At 37.7% G+C, this 22,692-nt stretch overlaps 1 long non-coding RNA gene across 2 annotated transcripts in view; it reads left to right on the forward strand.

The window, feature by feature from the left end:
- The first annotated feature begins 1,113 nt into the window (after window positions 1–1,113).
- Window positions 1,114–22,692, forward strand: part of LOC106953175 (uncharacterized) — a 73,908-nt gene continuing 52,329 nt past the window's right edge. For both annotated transcript variants that reach the window (XR_001426146.1, XR_001426145.1), the window contains exon 1: window positions 1,114–1,421. This is a non-coding gene — a long non-coding RNA (uncharacterized LOC106953175). The remainder of the gene's footprint in view (window positions 1,422–22,692) is intronic.

Here is a 22,692-nt window from a genome sequence, read left to right on the forward strand (position 1 = left end):
TCGGCGCAGAGCCAGGCGGTAATGCCGCGTGAGAGCTTTTCTTCCTCTATCTGTCTCCATTCCTTTCCTTTCCTCCTTCCTCTCCTGAACACTCTGTTTAGCCGCTTAAGCTGATGACACAGAGAATATTGCGAGTTGAAAGGCCGTTTGCACCACACTTAAACACACACACGCTCACAACACACACAGTCACACACTCTTGCCCAAAGCGAAAGGCCCGAGGCAGTCTCTTTCCTGCTAGCCAGAGGCAATCACTCTGCCTCTATGATACTTTAACTGTGGGATGTCAGGAAACATTAGGCTTCCAAAAAAACACAACTACTGTACAAAGTAAAGCAGACACTGACAACACACACACACACACACACACACACACACACACACACACAAAACTGTAGCCCAATCTGCTTTTCTCTAAGACCAAAATACTTTTGATCCTTTTGCTTCAAACTACATTGATTTTTCCATTTCCTGTCTGTTTATTTCTTATTTAACCAAAGGAGGAACAAGAAATGTTGCATATCTTAGACTTTGAAGACCTAACATCTTCTTTTTTCTGAAAAAGAGTTTAGTGAGACAGCTTAAACTCGCCTTGCCTTGCTCCTTTCTCACTAATGAAAAATTACAACGTGACTGCAGGTCACGGTATCTAACCCTCACCAAACACTCAATGAACTTTATCAAAAACGTCTGCCATTTTCAGAAAAACACCCCATATAATTTCTTAAAAACTGTTTACAACTATAGTTGTAATAAGAATGAAGTCATAATATTGCAACTTCATTGTCAAAATATAATATTATAAATTTATTCTCATAATTTTTATTACTTTATTATCATAATTTTGTTTTGTATTCTTTTATTCTTTCTTTGGATTTCTTAATTCTTCATCGTATAAATCCGATCAAACTGTTGTTTTAGATTAATTAGAATAACCAATATTTATTCTATTTGCTAAATGCCAGAAAACTTAGAGAAAATATTTGTTAAAGATATTTTTTGGTAACTTTCTTTAGATTCAGAAGTTTACATACATTTCAAACATTTCTTTCAAGTCAAGGAATCACGTGATGCCACCTGTAAATCATTGTAGGGCAACTGACCAATCAGCGATCGCGATTTGTCCAGAAGTACACGCCTCTTAACTGGAGGAACTGAACTTCCGAAAACATTGAGAGTTCATCATTGCTAATGCGCTGCGGTCGGAGATTTCGAGGAAAATAATTGGAAATACTGGTCCAGCGTTGTCAATGGGGAAACATACAGCTGTTACTCAGAACGTTCAGAGGCGGAAACCAATTTTTGACATTTCAAAACTCAAACAGAATCTGGAATAAAGCAAGAAATGGATGAAGGCCTACAGATGACGTCATGTCCGGTTGAATGAACCTGTGATCGACGGCAACTACCACATGTTCAAGGTAACTGGTTGTAAACATTCAATTTCTGTTACACCCACACTTATTGATCAGTAAGTGGAGGTAGTTATGCTTGAGTTTATGTGTGTCAGTCACAATGTTAGCTCTATGGCGGCATGAAAACGGTGCTCCATTTAAGCACCTTTTTATGCTAATGTTTAGTTTTAGGCATTTTCCTGAAGGGAGATTTTTACAAGTCGATGTTATTTAAGTCATTGCTTACCAGTTTTGTACGTGTAAAATGCGTCCGTCACAGCGACCAGTCTCGCATCCAATGAGACTTTCTCATTCTTCCTCTGGTTGCGAAAGATGCTGATTTTTCCGTTGTTTCCCGCAAATAACCTTACAGACCTGATGTAGGACTCTGGAGAATGTTGTTGCCACATAATATAATGTCTATATATATTATATTATATTATGTCCATGGTTCTTGCCAGTCTTCGTCTTCTTTTGTGTTTTATTTGCGAACGGAAAACTAACTCGAGGTTGATTTACCGCCACCTACTGGACTGGAGTGTGGACGTCAATGATAGTCTGCCTGACTTCCAGCTTTATGTCTGGAGAAGCTTGTTAAAGTCCTTGTTGGAGAACAGAGGCGTCTTTGTACTGGTTTGTAGATCAGAAAATGAAGTTGTTTTTTAAAAAAATCTGACAATTCTTAAATCTGAAGTAAACCAGTTCAGGAAGAAAGACTTTATAGACACACATGACTTCAGTTGAACAGCGACATACTGCGTGATGCCTCATTATAATATAGGTTTCATACAGAATAACTAGTGGTTAAAAAAAGCCTCTCTAAGCCAATTCATTTGATTTGAAATAAAAGCTTACGCCTGCATTGGGAGCCCAACTTTTTATGGGTTGTGTTTAGTCATCTCATATTGGTCCCAAATGAGATGCCTGTTGGTTGCCAGACAACTGTGGTGCAAACCTAGAACAAAATCAGACACACTAATTAATGAAAGCAAAAAATTTACTTTGTAAATGTATATTTAGATGTTTTTGTGCTAATAAAATAATAAAAAATATCCCGAGCACTAGAAAAATACACAATGATTTTCTGAAGCAAAGATAATAAATTACTTGAATTCTTGCTGCTTTATGTTTTGCAGTTTTGAGGTCACATTTTGTAGGATTGTCTAAAAATTGAAACAAGGTGCCTTCTTTTTCCAGTTCTTTGTTACATTAAAATCAGTAAGGAAACCAACTATTTCACCTAGTGAAAATGTCCATTCTTTTGTAAGTCGTTTCATTCTTAGTCATTTATGAAAACTCCAACCTGTCCCATCTTTTCCTCTCATGCTTTGAGACTCTGAGAACTGCAAAGAGTGGACCCAGTTTTAATAATAAAACTTCTGACATCAGGATTTAGTGGGATTTGTGCTGGAATACTTCCCCTATCCTAGTAATAACTGCTGTTTTTTCCTCGAAAATCAGAAAAAGATCCCTCTGTGAGCGGCGACACAATAGTGCAGGAAGTCTGGAGCTCTTCTCAGATATTAACGTTTAATCAGATGCACATTTTTTCCATTTAGTTTGATATGTTTCAAAATCTAGCAAAATAAAAGGATGGTAGATATTATACGATACTCTTTATTAGCTTGTTTTGTTTTCAAGCATTCTCTTTACTGACTTATGGTTTCAATTTGTCTACTTTGAGCTCTGCGTGCAAAGAAGACTCGTAGCATTTTACTGGGAGTTTCTGGATTGTTGGTGCAGAAAAATTAGATTCTGACTTTTTGAACATTTCATAATCTTACAAATATCTGTGGAAAAATTGTTTGAAAATTAATCTTTTTCCTAGGAGAATTTTTTTTAATTGAAGTGGCTTTTCAGCAAATAATATGCAGGAAGTAAGGGTAGGCATTTGTTTATCATTTATCGTGATAATTTTCTTATGATACAAATTTAGATTTATTCTTGTTACAATAAATTCCAATTAATTTCTTTAATTGTTCATTTGGGTTCTGGTTCAGACATTACTATAATAATCCTTTACAAACATTCCTAAAAAGACATAAACAAAATTAAACACAAAAAAGAAAAAAACCTTAATACACAAACTATTTAAACCAAATCAGAACTTAAGCTGAAAGATAAGCACAACAAACAGTAACTTTAAATATAAATTTTAACATTCCATCAAGTAAATATTAAGGCATTCTCCATTATAGATTTTTAAATATACATGATCAACTATCAATGTAATTAATGTTTTTTTAAAAACCCATAATTTTTCTAATGATATTAAAAAAAAAACATGATTAAATATATGTATATATATATATATATATATATATATATATATATATATATATATACGTTCTGTTTTTCAAGAACAGTCATAGCCCTAGAATTGTCTAAAAAGTAGTAATAAATAGTTGTTATTGTCACGTTTATTGTTACCACAATAGTACTGCAAAAGACATACATATGTATACATGGAAAGAAAATGCCTTTTTGTCTGTAGGATTTAAATTGAGAGCCCATCAATTAAATGACTGTGTTGGGACAGACTGTTTATTCAGAAGCTCTGCCACATTATTGTTTGGACAGAAAGAAAGAAGCTCTCAGAACCAATAAGTTCAACTGAAGTCAAAAACAAAAACACAGTGCAACTAGAAAGCAAACCACTCAACCTGAAAAGGTAATAAATGTTGAAATTTTGGTCCCAAATTGAACCGAATCCACCAGAAAACTAGGTGTGAAGACACCCTATGCAGATTTGAGAGAGAAATTTTAGTGTTTGCAGCTTGTGCACCTTAAAGTTTGCTACGTTTCCTGTTTGAATTTTGTTGAAGCCCAGACATAATACCACACTGTGTGTGTGTGTGTGTGTGTGTGTGTGTGTGTGTTTGCATGTGGAGGAGTGTGTATGTTTGGCTGCAGGACCACATGGTGTTAATTGGATAATGAGGTACAATGACAAATCCCTGTTGCTGCGACAATAAGGAGCTGCTGTCCAGGTTTAATATCACAGGCGTGGATGTAATGCTGTTTGTGCGCGCGCTCACAAACGCAGCTCAGGTGTCGGTAGCACCACTTTGGAAACTAATCTTGCTCTTTCTCCTGGCAGCCAATCATTGGAGGCCACAGCTGCCCCAACAGCCAATCAATTATCTCTAATTCTTGTAAAGGTTTCCTCTCCTCTCTTCTTTGCATTTGCTGTCCGGTTCCCTGATCCTTTGTTTTTCTTATGTTTTGCTCCTCATCTTGCCGGTTTAATTTGCTTCACGTCTCTCTGATCCTCTTTCCTCTTCTCCAAGAGTTATTTCCTTTTGCTCTGTCTCTTGCTTTATTTATTGATTCTCCAAACTATTCCCTTTTCCTCTTCCCCAGTTCATTTTCTTTCCATCTTAAATCCTCCCTCTGTTTCTGTCTTTGTCTCCTTGTGTCCTCTCCTTTTTCCCACAACTCTCTTGCCGAGCCATAACTGGGGGGATGATGGGCCATAATTCACGGGGATCTGGGCCGCCCCAGACATGCTCACATTAATTGGATGTCTATATTAAATGGGAAATGAGAGCGACGCTGAGGGAAAAAGTGAATGACTGACTCTCTTGGCTGCTATTGACCTATGAGGAGGAGATGCTGCCCTTTTCCCCAGCGCTCTTCCTCGCCCAGTTTTCTCTGCTCCCATCAGCGTGATGGATCTCAAAGCATTCATTTTCTGACCCCTCACCTGGAAGCAGATTAAGCGCTCTGATTCAATAGGGCTGTTAATGGGGGCGCCAAAAGTTTATGAGGATTTCTGGAAAAGGCCATGGAAATTAGATTGTAAGCTAACAGATTTATTGCTGTGTTTCAACACATTGTAAAAAGATTATAGGACCTGGAGGCAGGTTGGAGGGGCAGAGGGGCGGCAGTGTGTCTCTCGGTGTGAAGGGGAGAGAAAAAGAGTCCTTGCACTCGCATTTAGCAGCTATTCTACTCTGACACGGCAAAGACAAGCATGTCAGTCAGCAGAGGATAAGCTCACGTCTGACCGTAACCCGGAGGACGGATGTTTAGACAGCCTGCCGTGACGAAGCTCTGCTGGAGGTGACGTGATGTGGACTGATGTTGTTGTCTGTAACGCCGTTCACCTGCTTTAAGCTGTGATGTCACTGATTTTTACTAGTTGTGTGTGATGCAGTGGCTCTTGAGAAAAACAGGAAACTTGTTGGTGTGGCCATTGGCCAACCAGAAACAGAATCATGTTAACGCTGAGGAATTTATCCACCGGGTCAGAATGGTGCCAAACAGGCCGATGACGCGTTTCAGACTGAACAGATAATAAATGGTTCTCGTTTTGCTTCTGAAAGGTGAGAATATATTTGAACATGGAAGATATATGAAACAAAGCAGAATATGGTTTGCCTTGATTTGAGGGAACCCATTTCAAATTTCACCTCAAAACTGCATTTTGTATCTTTTATAATAAAAAAAATTAAACCCACTTGTTAAAACTGTCTTGACAGATAATTTGTGAAAAGATCGTTCACCTTCGTCCAGTGCTACTACTGCAGTCTGAAAAAATGCACTGCTCCTGGTCAGAAACAAACAATCCGAGCCAGGAGGAGGGTCTTACCGCTGTCAATCAACATTGTGTATGTGCTAATGGCAGAGGAACAACTTGCCGTTCCAGGAAAACCGTTTATCTACCAAATGCTAACTTGCCTTAGCATTTGTGGCAAGCTATGTTGTGGTGAACCAGTTGTACCAAGGGGGAATACATGGGAGGACATGTACGTACACAAGCATGATTGACAGCGCTCACTCCCTCCTCCTGGTTCTGATTGGTTGTTTCTAGATATAATTGGCAGCACTAAAATGTTACATAGGGAAGCTTAAAAGTATTTTGTTGCTAACAGTCAGCTACAAAGACATGAGTGTTCCCATGTATTTTGTGGATAGTTTCAGTGCAAAAAAAATTATCCCCAATACTTTCTGTAAAGTCGAACAAACATCTGACAAAAATATGGGTGATGTTTTTATATAGATGTCCATCAATCTATAACTCGCCAGTTATATTAGGATTTTAGACCACACTAAAATCTCATTATCTAAGAATGATTTTGTGCATATTGAGAATGTTTTGGCCATAGATCTATCCTAACCTGTTCAAGAACGCATAATAGGTCCCCTTTGAATAACTGAGTTTAATCAACAAAGAAAACTACTCTATGTTCTCTATAGGTGGCAGTAAACTCATTTGAGTCTCTATCAAGCAGAGACCAGGCAGCACTTTGTCTTTGACTGCACTCTGACAAATATGTTCCAAGCTCAACCCCAACTTGGCATGAGATACAGACTCATGTCAAGGAGGAGAGTCTTCATCTCTGTGTTGAAGTGAAGTGCCTGCAGGAAAGTCCTCTGTTGGTTTACAAGGTCCTGGATTCCTAACCAACGTTTAGCAATCTGAAAGGCCTCAGCTGGAAACAGATCTGCTGTGATTTTGACTGATGTCTGTAAAGACGAGCTGTGATGCTAACGCAAACAGATTCCCAGTGTGTTTGGCAATCGACTCAGGAGTAATGTAAAATCAGCCATGCATGTTAGCTGTTGGTGAGGACCCAATGCATAGCTGATGGTTAAAAGGCATTCAGCAGGCATAAGGAGTCTCTGTGGGCTGAGCTGCAGAGTTTGGGTTTAACCCTGTGATGCACCAGCGCCTCAGGATCTTTTTCTGTAGTAAATTAATTTACATTTGGAGGATTTTCTAAAGATGCTGGCTTCCTGTGGAGTCAGGGAGATCAAAGTGTCTCATTCTGTGTGTTTGATGATGTTTGATGTTTGCTTTGAGTGTGAATGTTGCTGACTTTTTTTTGCTGTCTTTTTCTCGGCACAGCGGGAGGTGCTCGTTTCTGCCTCTTACTTTATACCCATCCTCACCTAAATGTGGTAAACTGCATCTGACTTTTTACCAACTCTCATTCAGGGTCTCTTTGCTGACATCTTCCTAATCACCTCTTGAAGTCTACTCAACACCAACAGCATCTGATGGTGGTGGGTGATGATGCAGTGGGGGCGGGGTAGCCTTGGGTAGAAGCACAAGATCTTTCTAAATTAGGATTGTTGATCATTTAAAATCCTGCTTCAGATGCTTCTGGAGAAAAATCACTGACTTTTCTGGAACCACACTTTTCTGCTTTTTTGCAAACTAACTGTTTTTATCAAAGATTGCCTTTCCTAATCAATCATAACTTGATCTATTAACCAAAACTGATAATAAATGTAATATCTTATATGTTTTAGACATTTTTTAAAAAAAATCACTCCCACAGATGGTGATGTGACGGGTTTTATGTCTCAGTTTTCAATTTTCATTGTTATTTGGGAGCATATGCTTACAGCTAAATGCGCCCTTATGCAGATGACACACTGCTTTATTCAAATGCTTCTATTTTGAGTCAAACGGTCGAGAATCACTGCCAGCCATTGGCTCTAATAATCCAGGGAGAGACTTTATTGAAAGAGTGTGATTTGTCTAGTATTTGAGTATTTGGCTGCATAGATCAGAGTAAATATTGAGCATTTGTTAAAATAAAAAAGACTTATTATTAAAACAAGGCTTTTCATTTTTTAAAAAATCTTCTTGAATTTTGATATGATTTTCAATTAAATTTGACAAAGCCTATATAGCCCTTGTATTTACTGAATTCAAAATATTATGAACATTTTTGATAAATTGAACTATAGGAAGTATTGTTTAACATTTTTAAAAATTACTTTTTGAAAAGGAATAAGTATGAAGCTGAAAAGTAACCAATGATTATAGTTTAAAAAAAGATTGAAAATGCACATAATGGTGAATCATTTGCACTTTTTGTCTGTTGAGAATCACACAAACTGAGCAGCTTTGATTAGAAAAAGTTAATAAACTGAACTTGTAAATTGTTTTAAGACTTAAAAAATTAAATGAGCTGCAACAACTTAAAATTAAAGTTGTTGCAGCTCATTTTATTAAACTGTTTTGATAATCAGATGACAGAATTCTGGTGTTGGTGCTTAGTACAGATGAATAATTAAATATTTTCAATAGTATTTCAATTCATGCTGGCATGAAAAGAAAGCAGGACAGAAAATAATTGGGAAACACTGCTTTACCTCTTAGAAAGTTGATTTTTTTTTTTTACAGGTAATTAGCAAAAATATCTAATTGCAGAATTTTTTTCAGAATTTCAGCAGAAAGCAGGTCTACACCTGGATATCTGCATATTTTTAGACTAAAACTGGTAGCATTGTGTGTTAATCATCAGAATCTTCCATCTCGCTCTATAAATATGGCTCCCTCAAGCTACAACATAAGCCCCTGGGCACTTGGCGAGGCCCCACACCCACTCTTTCATATATGTTTTATCTGTGGTGTGAACGGGGAGAAACGCTTTATTGTTAATGTGATTTGGCTAAATATCCCCAGGGCGCACACAAAGCAGAACCTCTTCACCTCTAACCCTCATCCTGTTTGCTTTCTCACTCTCAAACAGTCAAAAATCCACAACTGTTCTGCTGATTTGATGAGACTAATCACCTTAAAAACTTTTGATAAAGATATAGATAATAATCTAGAGCAATATTTCTACATAAGGTCAGGATTTTCTTTTTGCATCAAATGGATTTTAATTCATTTTGGCTGATTTTAATTTATTTGGCTGGGATTAATATGCTTTGTCATTTATTATTTTCTACTTTTGTTTGAATGTGAATCGACAACCTATTTTCTTTCCAAATAATTTTTTTTTTTTTATAAATTAGGTCTAAAACACTATAATAGGTGGGAGAAATGTTAACCAATTCAGAGTGGCAAGTGCTCCCAAGCATAATTTATTATAAAACAAATTAAAGTGGTGATATTAAGAGATTATTTGCAATGACATGGTGATGAATAATGATTTGAAAAGTCAAAAAACTAACTAAAACACTGGGATGATGACTCATAAACAGGATTATATATTATTGATGTATTATAATGTGGCTATTTGTTAGCTTTTGTTTAAAACTACATGAACTGTTATATTTTGGTTGATACTTAATAAAATATAATCATAAAAATATCTTGATTTTTCCTTCTGTAGAAAATAGCTTAATGGTAAGGAAAGGGAAGTATTCTCCAGATGGCTTTTTAAAGCACTTATGAGCCTGATTACTCCATGAACAAATAAAACAATTAATCTTTATTAATATTAAAAGTAGAACATGAAATTACCTTATGCCCCCAGCTATCAAATTAGACAAGAAGTATCTCTATTAACGGAAGGAATGAACTTGTAGCAGGTAGATTTCCCAAACAAAAACTGTTCTGGCTCCTTAAGAGTCATAGCTGACTGTTCAATGTAACGCTGATTTTTTTTAGTGTATTTTTTAAAATAGTTTATTCAGTTGAATTTTGAAAATCAAGTGGCAGTAAAGGACAAGTTTCTTCTCCCTCAGAAAACAACCAAAGAAAAGATCGGAAAACTGGAAGTCACTGAATTAGCACTTCCTGTTTAGCTATGCGCTTCGTTTGCAGCTTTTCTTTAAGCGTAGCATAGCTACTAAGTTTGTAAAAATGTTTATTTCACTTGTAAAAGCGCATATCTGCAATGTACAATGGATTTTATTGATAGAAATAGTTTATAATATTTTCAGTTGATGTAAATGTTGCGTATATGCGTCTAAGATGTTAGCATATTTAGCATTTAAGCTAGCAGCAACATGAACTGGCTTCACATGTAATTTCAGCATCCTGATGTGTTGTATTTTTCTCTTGCATTTTTACTCTGACTAGTTGGGTGTTGAATAAAGCTCAGTAATGACAACTATTCATGCTCCATCATCTGAGATGTCTACAGAGAATAAAAACATTAAAAGAAAGAAATGGAACAGTGTATGACCAGCTGACAATACAAAGCTTTGCACATCATCTGCCTCTGATTGGTAGCAGCTGCAGACCTGCATCTAACACACATTTTGAGGCATGTGTGTTTGACATCAGCTTTGCAGATTTCTCCAAGCAGTGTGGATGTCACTATTGTTGATTTAGCCTCATTATATCAAATCCAACATTATTTGCTGCAGTGTTTATTTACTCCTCGCTGCTTTTCTCTCTCTCTGCTATCTGAACTGTGACGTTCAGTTGACCTCGAAGCTAACAGTCACCCATTTCGTCTTTTCTTCCACCCCCTCGCCGCCTGCCTCTGCCTCCCCCCTGTCCCTTCTACCTGGGGCAAAGTCTTATGTAAAACACATTTATTTTTAATGGATTTTTTAATGAATTTTTTAGCTGCCTATTAATAATGCCATTAGTGGCGGCAGAGCGGCAGCAGACAGCAGCCGGGCCTGCTAATCCTGCCCCGCAGCCCTGGCAAACGCAACTAATCCAGGCCCCTGCTTTGGCTCCAAGTAGGCCTCACACACACACACACGTATGAGTAAACACGTACTGAATGTAAAACCCACTGCCACACACACATGAGAGCATTAGTTAATCCTCACACTGGATTTTTAGTTGCTCTGCTTCTTTTTTTCTTGCTGTCTGTTCACATGCTCCTCCTTTTCTTCTCTCAATCACAGTCCTCCTCCTGCTTTCCTCCTTCTGTCACTCCTTCTCTTTACCATTCACGCCTCTCTTTTGCCTCCCGCTTCATTTCTCCCCTCGTCCCCCTTTCAAGTGCTCCCCTCACCTTCCTTCTTGACCTCCTCCCTCGTTTTTTCTCTTCGTCTTTGCCTCCCTCCTCAGCCGCCTTTCTTCTTCTTCTCCCCTGGGCGCCCAGCAGGCCTGGCCTTGGTGCTCGACTCCTCGCAGAGGCTCCTTTACCTGAGGCCCTGAGTGTGTGCACACAAAACCCACACATGTGCGAATGATACAGAAAATCAGTGGAGAGCACAGAAATGGTGAGCTGCTTAAAGCCCTAATAGAATTTGAGCCGTAGCTGGGAGAGCTCTGGAGAAAAGGCGTTAATTACTGCTGGTTTTAATGCTAATTAAATGTTTCAATTAATGGTGTTTGTTGCCAAAATTCTTGTCGGTAATTGACAAACGGCTGTAAGGTGTGTGAAGGCATTAAAGGAGGAGACAAAGGGGGGTGGGGGGGAAGAGAGAGCGCACTGCCAAGATGTGCCAGACCCCGGAGCAGTGCAGCATGGGAAATTTCATTCATGAGGTGGAGGAAAAAAGGAGCTGGAACCAAATCAGTGCAGCTGTTCTCCATAAAACGGTTCATGGCCCAAATCAAACGTGGGGAGTTTGTGCTGTTAGACTGCTGATGGATTCAGTTAACTAACTGTGCAGGATCTTTACTGGGAGAAAAATAATAATTAGAAAAACATCCTTTTTATTCTAAATGGTTGCACAAAACATCCTTCTTGACGAGATTATTTATTTCAACTTTTGATTTAAAAGATACAAACTTGGTTATTTGGAAAATATTGGACATCCTGCAACAGTGTGTGGTTAGACACACAGACGTTGGACAAACATTTCATCAACAGAAACAAAACTGAAAGCTTTGAGTAACATGAAAAACTCTAAAAACTGACAAAAAAAGACGTTTTTAAATAAACCAAATGCAACATTCGAGGGATAGAAACTGAAGCTCAGAACTGGACGTGTCATGAGTTGCGATTCTACCAGATATGAACAGGAGCTTAAGGAAAATGATACCGAATGTTTAATACAAATATAAATAAGGGAGAACCGAATTTACAGCTCAGCAATGATCCAAAGCTAAACCAATAAATTTAAGGACTAATGCAGTTTGAAAACACGTCGAAGCAGGCGCTAAGCAACGGCAAACTCACTGCAACATGTGACTCTGATCCTTTGAGGTGACATTTATCACCTCATTATTGATTTTATGGAAAACTAACCATCAAAAGTTCAAAGAAACTGATTGAATATTCAATATTTGAAACTTTACAATATTCTGATATAGTTTTCCATTCTGTAAAAGTAAAAGTAATTTAATGTCTTAGTCTTAGGAGAAATCGAGAAGTTGAATAATTTTAAGGCAATCTAAAGTTTTGGATTGTCTATAATGTATACACACCATAGCCATAAAACTTTATTGATCCTTACACATTCAGCGTTTTTATCGTCACTGAGGGTGTATTGATAATTTTCTATTCACGCAGAAGGCGACGCTAAACAAAAAACTGCTTAGCAGGATTATAAAACAATCAAAATCAAAACTTTGCATTATCCTATGATATTTATTAACACATTTAATCTTATCCTGGCACAATTAACTTCCCTGTGAGTGTTAGAGCAGCACCCTGTGTGGGTTAGGTTTTTATTTTTATCATTGTGAAGCAGACAGGTGTTTGACTCATGCTGTCAAAGTGCAGAGGCCACAAGTGTGCATGTGTGTGTGTGTCGCTGTGCATGTTGAGCCCCACGGTGATGCACTGCACAGACGCAGGCAGTCCATCAGGATGAATTATAGCCACGCTGTGGAGCCAGAGATGCACAGCTCTGTTTTTATTTCACACACCGCCTGTGTGCGAGTGTTTTTCCTCGCTTGTGTATCTGTGTCACACTTGCTGCACGCTGATGTGAATCCTGTCTGACTTGGGATGCAAATTAAAAGGCTCTAGGTGGGGTAGTACTAATTGCCCAGAAGCTTTTTTATTTTTATTTTTTTAGGTGTGTGTGTCGGTGTGTGTGTGTGTAAGAGAACTGGTGACATGCATGTGTAGGTTTCCTGAGGGTTTCAGGATAAGGATGTGAAATTCCAGATCAGCGTTTCGGTGCTGAAGGCCTGTAGGCTGCTGTCAATCCCGCTGACACACACGCGCGTCTTTGCAAGTTTCTGGCTCAGATTAACATAATTAAGTCATTTGTTGTGGTTGAGGGTGATAAAAATCACTGAATTATTCAATACCAATACCCAGAGCAGATAAATCTGTGTGTAAATGTTTGTTCTGATGTGTGCAGGTTTCTCACCCATGCACCACCTTTCCATCACCCACGCATCGCTGCAGCAACATGGGCTAATCAAGCGCCGCTCTTCCCAGGATCATGTCAATGCATCATCTGCACAAACCTTCGCATCATATCCCAATAAACATTAAGTGGTTTCCATTGTAACACCATTGTAGCCATCATTTGATCAACTCCAGATGCTCCACAGGTTTTCTAAAAGCTAGAATTAGTATGCCCGGGTCATGTTTGTTTCTGAAGTTGAAAACTTTGCAGGAACACTGCAAAAACAAAATCTTACCAAGTATTTTTTTTTTTTGTGTAGTTTCTAGTTCAGATATCTCAGTACACTTGAAATAAAACAAAACTAACTTTCAAGTAACTTTTCAGCAAGATATATTAGCTTGATTTAAGTCAAAAATTCCTTAATATTGATGAAAATGTCCTAGTTTCCACTGGCAGATTATTTCACTAACAGGGAAAACATTTTGTTATAAGTGAAAAAGATCAACCAGTGGAACTAGTATTTCTTAAAATCAATATTACGCAGTATTTGCAACATTTGTTTCATTTTCAGTTAGTGCAGTTTGCTTTGACCTCACTGTGTCAAACGAGTCAAAACCTTTTAAAAACTTGTTCCCCTCCTCACCTGTGGTGGCGCTGCACTAAGAACCACTGAAGGAAACATGAAAACCTCGTCCTTCTTCATGAAATGCAAGCAAAAGTGGTGCGGCGTCAGATTTTAGAGGTTAGTTTTGTCTTCGATAAAAGACCATGAGACCTTTCTCCTGCTAGTGCTAGACATGCACACAAGTTTGTTTTGGTTAAATTTACCCAGAATGCCTTGTGCTATAGTTCATTTCCTGCTTTTGGAGTGGCCTCTGGTCTGCCTGGCGTTCACATATGCATTCAATCCACACCAGAATTCACGTCACCCGAACTGAGACCGAGGTTTTCCACTTTTTTGGTTCACATCAGAGTTCACACTTCCCCAAACAAACCAGAGTTTCTGAGTTGGATGAAAGCGGACCAAACAGGGCTGATGTGAATGCATCCTCACCACACCTTCAGATTTAAACATGACTATTCTTTAATCTGAACCACTCCGTTGTAGCTCTGACTGCATGTTTAGGATAGTTAATTTCAAGGCTTTCAGGGTTTTCCCATCAACTCTGACCAGCTTCCCTATCTCTGCTAAAGGAAAACATTCCCATGCAATGATGCTGCCTCTGCCGTGTTACACTTTGGTAACAGGATTATGTGAAGTTTTCTAGGCAGGTCAAAAAGCTCAAACTTGCTCTCCAAAACATCTAATATCGTCACAGACGAGCTGTACTCCTGCTGAAGCAAAATTAACTCACTAATCAGGAAATTTGATTTAACTGAGTTGCGTCAGCGTAAATGGAAACGTAGACAAACATTAAGTCAATAAAAAGTCAATCAATGAAGTTTATTTATAAGGCAAATTTTGGTAATAATGCAGTTCAAACTGCTTTACATCATAAAAACTCCAAAAACACAAAGTCATAAAAAATGTATATGGTCAACTATTGAGAAAACCAATAAAAGATGTTATTTTATTATAATGATCAAGAACCATAATTATTTTTCTTCTACTTTATAATTTTACTAAATTGTTTTGACTATTAACGTAAAATCCCAATAAATTACAACTAACTTTGTAGCTGTACGGTAAGAAAACAAAAACCAAAAACAATGGTTTAAAAATGTAATTAACTTTTTACCAGTTCATAAAGCATACCCAACCTAACATACAGTTACTAAGCAAACCTGTGCCACATTTTTGTATAAAATTAATTAACTTGGTGGCGTCACAGTGTGGTTTTATTCTTTTAAAGTTCTGCATTGAAGGAACTCACCATTTATCCCTCATATCTACAATGCTTAAATATTATTATTTAAATATTTTCACTTCTCTATTCAGCAGAAACACAATTAGTAGCAAATATAGTAATAAATATGCAAAGATGTTGATTGGTAAAAACCTGCCATCATCATACGCTGCTGCTCTGTTGGTGTCTAAAATCTTAATTTTGTACACGAGTCTTATGTCTGATGTGGTTTTCTCATTTAAAGTTCATAGTGAGCACTCCGCCAGAGAGGTAAATAACAAGGGTGATTAGGGGAATGAAGTGCGAGCCCTTGTTATTTTTGCGTCTTTCTAATCAACATTAGTTCAGAGTCATTTCTCAGAAGCAATTGTGTTCAAGGCATCACTCATTACTCTGCTGCTAAGGAGGGGGCGGACGGAGGAGACAAATTAAGTTGTTGTGGTGCAAACTGAAAACAAATTCATGTGATTGTTTTAAAGATTTAAATCAGGGAACAAACTGGCTGAAATGTGATTTTCTTCATGCATTTATACCCAGTTTAAGGAATGTTTGGAATTTCTATTAAATGTAAAAAATATAAAAACATTTCAACAGCATTGCAAATGATGTTTAACTCTCCTAGTGAGAATTTTTTTAAAACATTACATCTTGTTGTGAGTTTGTGTAAATATAAAGAGATGATCTTAAAGAAAAGCTCAATATTGTGGACTTGAGGCAGAAACAAAGACAACATCGGTAAAAGACTTGTAAAGTTTCTGCTGTTGAAAAAATGCTCCCAGGGAGCTGCCAAAACTTTCTAACTTAAGAAGAGAAACATTATAAATTTCTTTGATTTCTGTGTACAAAAACTGCTAAAGCTAGCTCCTATTATTTCTATTTTGGTTTCTAGCAGTTAAACTATCATGTAACAGTTCTGACAATTCTCCAGACATTCTGACGATCTTTAAAGTTTTCCTAAAGGGGCCGTATTATGCAGAATTCACTTTTTGCACATTTTTATACCTCCATTTGGAACTGCCAGCCCTGTTTTGGCAGTAAGTTAATGTTTTTTTGGTGTCTGGAAAATTAACTGTTTCAAAAACCTCCTGATTGTTGAGTCACACTCGATGTGTCCTGATCCGTTACCTAGCAACCTCAACCCAGCCCGTCACCTAGCAACCCACGCTGAGCTCCAGCATGTCTGGTCAGCTGGTTTTGCTGCTCTATGTGCTGTACAATGGCTGCTGGAAAAGACAAGTGTTTTGTTGTTGACTTGGCATCCAGAAACCACTTGCTGCATTCTTGTTAGTTGCACAGGAGGCTCCACTTCTGCTTTTCAAAGGTGTACGGTTGTATAATTGTGCATGTTTTTGCAGCCATTTTCACGTACGAGTATAAATGTTGAGTTTGGGGGCGTGGCCAGCAGCAGCTTATTTGGATTTAAAGTGACAGGAGGCCATAGGAGCAACAGAATCTCGTTGTCTAAGAATGATTTTTGTGCAAAAATTTTAATTAACATGTTTGGTATTACACATGAACATATTCTAACCTGATCAAGGTAGCAAAATAGGTCACTATTAAGGCTGCAAATCTGGTTATGCAAGGAAAACATCAATCAAAGAAACATCCATGTGAACTATAGTAGTTCAGGAGGAGTTGCAGAGTCGTATAGCTCAGGTGGAAGAGGACAATACACTAAACATATCCAGTCTTTATGGAAAAGTGGCAAGAAAACATGGTGCTGGCAGCATCATGCTCTGGTGAAGCTTTTCTGTTCTGGGCTACTTTGCAAAGATACAAATGAATGATGGTTTTAGTTTCTGGATGTGCAAAGCTGGTAGAAAATACAGCAAAACACTTGTAGTTGTAATTGCAGGAAATTTGGTTCGACTAAGTATTTATCCAGAGGAAGAAAGTACAAATGCATGCCACACTTTTCAGAATTTTATTTGTAAAAACCAATGAAAACGATACATTTAACAATGCATGAAACAATTATGAATTCATCTCACTGTAAGTCACCAAAATTTGATTGTAATTGTCTCTCTTTAAATGTTTGATACTTTTAATAAGTCTTTATTAGGTTTAATCCATAGTATTACACTGTATAGTCTCTACAAATTCATTATGATGCTTGGAATGATGTAAAATATTTTAATGCTCAATTCAGGGAATAAATTTATCTCAGCAAATGCTATCAACAGAAAACTGTTTTTCTTCATTCATTCATTTTTTTTTTTTTGGATTGTATTTTAAAATTGGTTAAAAAAAGAGAGATGAACACATCAAGACTTTAGCTTGATGGTAAGTAGTGAGGAACGCGACTCATGTGGTTTTCTCTGATCCTTTGTAGAAACAGGCTGAAGATGAAAGAGGAGAAATGGAGAAAAAGTCAAATTTAGCCCCAGCAGGGTGCACCAAAAAGGTCCATGGTGACAAAAAAAAAAATCAGGAGACGACTCTAGAAACGTAAATTCATGCTCTAAATTATATTTTCCAAAATAAAGTTGAGCAGAGGAAAACCAAATTTACCGTCAGAATCACTGAATTTGAAATCTGAAAACCAAATCACATGGAATCAGCCGTCCAATCAGAGCAGCAGCTGGCTAATGGTGACTGGAGGAATTACACGCAAACATGGAGGCAAAAATAAAACTGTGTTGTGAGCTGCCACTTTAAGGAAACAGTAACAGTGAAGTATTAAAAAAAAAACTTTAGCAGCAAAAACTAATAATTGCAAAGCAGCCAATTAAATTGTGCGGGAGAGATGAAACCGCTCATATTTCCCCTGGTAATTTCATGCTCTAAACTCGCTTCCGTGCGCACATAAAAAGAGGAGAGAAAATATCATTTCAGAAGCTGACAGAACTCATTGTTCGTGGAATTTTAAATTCAAAAAAGTTAATAAAGGCGAGTGCGAGATGAAGGGAATTTGCATTTCTCAGATTAACAGCATGTAGAGCAGCGGCGGCGCGCGCAGCCTCGGGTCATCATTTAAGAAACCTTTGCATATTTTATTTAAGAGTGGCCCGGTTTGGAGCGTAATAAGACAGACAGATAATGATTAGAAGGTCGGGCCTGCAGGGCAGAGCCGGGCTGGGCGCTGTAACGCTCTAATACCCAACACACACACACACACAAATAGGAAGAACAGCCTGTGCAGCCTCCTCTAATTGGCTGCTGATGGTTTATGAAATGTTTTCCAAAGGTTTTATTATTGTTGTTGTTGTTGTTGCTTTTTATTGCTTTCATTATTTTAATGGAGGTTTCGACTCATGAGTGTTGGTTTAGCTCAGAGCCGCCTGGTTCGGCTAACATACTTTTTTTTTTAATCAATGCAGGAAAGAGTTCAGAGATGTTGGATCACATGTGAATGCAGTGACTGTCATCCTGTTAGTCAGCCTGCAGATCTGAGGACTAACCCGATTTTCTTCACATGAGAAAAAGCCTTCAGAAATAAACTGAATTTAGCTGAAATAAAGGAACACGGAAACTATTTCATGTAATTATAACTTTCACCCTTACAGACGTTTTTGTTTGTATAAAGTGAGCAGTCATTTTAGAAATATGAAGAGAAATGAGGAGATGCAGCTTTTCCTGCCTGTTGTAATCGACTTATGGATATTATGCAACAGATTTTATACAGAGAAGAAGTTTTTGAAAAACTTTAATGTGTATTTTTGCAGTTTAAGTTCTTTTAATAATGCTATACTAGCATGATTTGAAAACAAACGCTGTGAACATTCAGATTTTTATCTACACAGAATATTTATTCTCGGTATTGATGCAACAACGAGGTCAGCGATAAAGTTGTAAAGTTTTGTTATAGTTAAGTTTCCCAACATTTAAAATGCCCAGTTCTGCACTAATCAGAGAAACGGCAAATATTTCCAGGGTAACTCTGGAGGAGCTGCAGAGATCCACAGCTCAGGTGGGAAACTTTGCAACCAGGCCATGAATCTACTTTTTATGGTAAAGTGGCAAAAAATAGCAATAAGAAAACTTTTTCTTGCCACATTTCAGTTACATTTGGTTCAAAAATATTTCAATAATCCCAAATGTAAGCTAAAATGGGCGTTGGCAGCATCATGCTGTGAGGATGATTACTCTCTAGAAGAGACAGGGAAACCATTCAGAGATGGTGAGAAGATAAAAACTTGGATCGAGATTCACCTTTGAGCAGGACATCAGGTCAAACACACATCCAGAGCTACAATTGTTATTGATGTGTTAGTGGCCTATTTAAAGTCTAGAATCATCTAAATGAAAATGTGTGTCAGCACTTGAAAAACGGATGTTTGAAGACACTCTCCATCTTATCTGACTGAGCAACTGGGAGAAATCTGAATCTGTAGATGCACAAAGTTGGAAGTGAATTATTCACCAAACGATTTATATCTGTGCAGTTAAAACAACTAAATCCATTCCCCCCCCCCCCCACACACTTTTCAGATTTCAGTTAGTAAACAAATACACATCATGTATCCATCTCTTCCATCTCAGGAATGTACTACTTTGTGTCGACCTGTCACAATAATACCTATAAAGTACTTTAAAATTCAAAGGAACTGTACAAAACCTTCACTTTGTTTTAACTGGAAAAACGACAAAGTTGAATGAACTAGATTAGGCTAACGGCAGCGCTAAAGGTGACCTTTATGCTCCCATGTATAGGATATGACTGTGCTATAAAAGACATGTTCACTTTGTTTTGCACAAAATAATCATAGATGATAAGATTTTAGTCTATTTCAAGCTGGTTTCAGAATGAGCTGCTTTAGGCATCTTGTCACTTTAAACCCAAATATGCTGCTACTGGCCACACCCCCCAACCCCCAACTCAAAGTTTACACTAGCATGTGAAAATGTCTGTAAAACGATGCACAATTATATAATCCCACATCTTTGAAAAGCAGAAGTGGAGCCTCCTGCACAACCAGCAAGAATGCAGCAAGAGGTTTCTGGATGATGAGTCAACAACAAAGCACTTGTTTTCTCCAGCAGCCATTATACATCAGTAAAACCAGCTGACCAGATGTGCTGGAGTTCCACTTGGGTTGCTGGGTGACAGGCTGGGCTCACCCAGGGTTGCTAAGTAACAGTGGGAGGATTTTGAAACTGCTCATTTCCAGACAACAAAAAACATGAATGTGTTGCTAAAACTGGCTTTTTGTTGGGTTTTTTTTTTGTTTTTTTTGTTTGTTTGTTTTGTTTTTAAATGCTTTGGTTGTTCTTGGAGCAATAAAAACCCAAATGGAAGAATAAAAATATACAAAAAAGTGAATTTTGCATGATAGTTCCTCTTAAAAGCTGAAATTGACAAAAATTAGCCAAGGGGCACAACATTGATTCATACAGGAAATGACAAAATAACCCAGAACATCCAAAACTTTCAGACTTATTGGAACCAGAATTTCATACAACAAAAAACAAATCTTTTGATTGATTGATGGTTGGTCTAGTTAGCTCTTTCACCCTTCGATTAATGAAATCCTCATTTTAAAACTGCCTCACTGTATCTTTGTCTCATATTACGATTTGTTGGCAGATTTGAACATGTAGGTGTTAATAAAGCGATTTAATGAAGCCGTTTTTCATGGCGCTGAACATGTGGCTGTGTTTGGTCACTGCGGGTGTTTTTCTGCCCCTCCGGCGGCTCAAACTCTGATTCTATCTCACAGGCTCCTCCACGGGCTTAAGGCCTTATTACCAGAGCAGGTAAAGTAATTTCTCAGTTAGCCAATGTTTCACAGTGATTCCTATTCGTGTGTATGTATGCGTGAAAATGAGTGCGTGTGCTTTTTGTGTGAACACATCAAAGTAGTGCAGGGAGATGAGCTAGATAGTTTTTCTCTGATTAATTTAGTCATTTGGGATACTGTGTTAACTGGATTACGCTCAGATGTGTTGATACGACCACATGGCCGTGGGTTGTGTCTGTGTGTGTTGCGCATGCAGATACGGCACGGTTCTAAAAATGATCAAGAAGCTCTGTTTTTTTTCCTCTTGTGAGGTCCAGAAAGCCTCTCATGACGTAATGGCAGACAGTTCGAAGTGCGGCTGCGCTGCAAAGCCACTAAAGTGTTGCAGCACTAATGGAGTCATCAATAATTCAAGAAAACACTGCAAAAACACAAAATCTCACCAGGTAATTTTGGTTTTGTTTCTATCATAAATATCTTAGTATACTTGAAATAAGATAAACCTAACCTACGAATAATGTTTCACCAAGATATAGGAGCTTATTTTAAGTCAATAATATTGATGAATAAGTGCTAGTTTGATTGAAAGATTATTTCATTTATAACAAGACATTTTTCCCTGTTGTATGTTAATTTATCTGCCAACTGAACGTTTTAATCAATATTAAGGAATTATTTACTTAAAATAATCTCCTGTATCTTGCTAAAAAGTTACTTTTAACTTAGTCTTAACTTATTTTAAGTGTATTAAGATATTTGCACTGGAAAGTACACTAGAAACACTTGGTAAGATTTTGTATTTTTGCAGTGTACTACTGTTTTTAGAAAGGTTGAACAATAAATACCTTTTTCCATAAATTGAGTGACATATTTCGTTAAATTATCTTGATGAACAGAGCTGTTTGAAAGCCTGAAATGTGTCTTCAGATACGAAGGAGAAACGCTCCAAATGTTCCCGGAGTTCAGAAGAGTCAGACTCTCCTCTGCTGCTAGCTGAACTGCTAGCTTAACTTCCCTTTTAGCATATTTTCAACAGGGAAAAATCCTAATAATTGTCCACTCCTCGGATGATAATAAGCAGGAATACATACTCTGGACAATAACTCTGGACTTGTTTTCAGGTTTTCCTGCCAGCCTTAAACAACAGCCAATAAACATCAAATTAAGCGTAAAGGAGACATCTGGAAATTTTGAGGTTCACATTGCCTTTAAATAGGGGTTATGGAATTAAAGGGGCAGTGTTATGTAAAATTAACCTTTTTTTTTTGTTATTCCCTCGTCAAAAACGAGGTGTGTTGTCCTGATTCTTCCATGCATGTTTGAGAAATCATTTAATCTCCGTGGCAACCATTCAGCTGTGCAAAATGCCTGGTTGGACCTAGCCCCGCCTTCGAGGACATAGCTCCTCCTTAGAGCTGCAGTTTCCAAGCTTCCACCTCCCCACTCAGCTCCTTCATACTAGCCAGCAGCAATTAGCAAACACATGGTGTAACTACTGAGCTCATTATAGGAGCTACTTCTTAATGCATCGCTGGTAAATATTTTTTTTTTTTAAATGCTGTTAAAGGGTTAATAGAGGAGCCATGTTGGGATGACTTCCTGAAGGCGGAGCTCCAGAAAGAGCAGGACTTTCTTAAAGACACAGAGGCTCAATTTCAAAGTCAAATGTCTTTTAAGTCATATTTGTTTTATAACAACTGAAGTTAATATAGTTACTTTATTGTGCTGTAAAGAGGCACTGTGTACCTGGAAAATGCATAATATTTCGCAGTACTATTGTGACAACACTGAAAGTGACAATAAGATTAGATCTTTGTGAGATAACTGTGTGTCACAGAAATCATTGTCCTACAAACACAA

This window comes from Poecilia latipinna, unplaced genomic scaffold (assembly GCF_001443285.1).
Source record: "Poecilia latipinna isolate Pla-1442-1.1 unplaced genomic scaffold, P_latipinna-1.0 Scaffold567, whole genome shotgun sequence".
Taxonomy (NCBI): domain Eukaryota; kingdom Metazoa; phylum Chordata; class Actinopteri; order Cyprinodontiformes; family Poeciliidae; genus Poecilia; species Poecilia latipinna.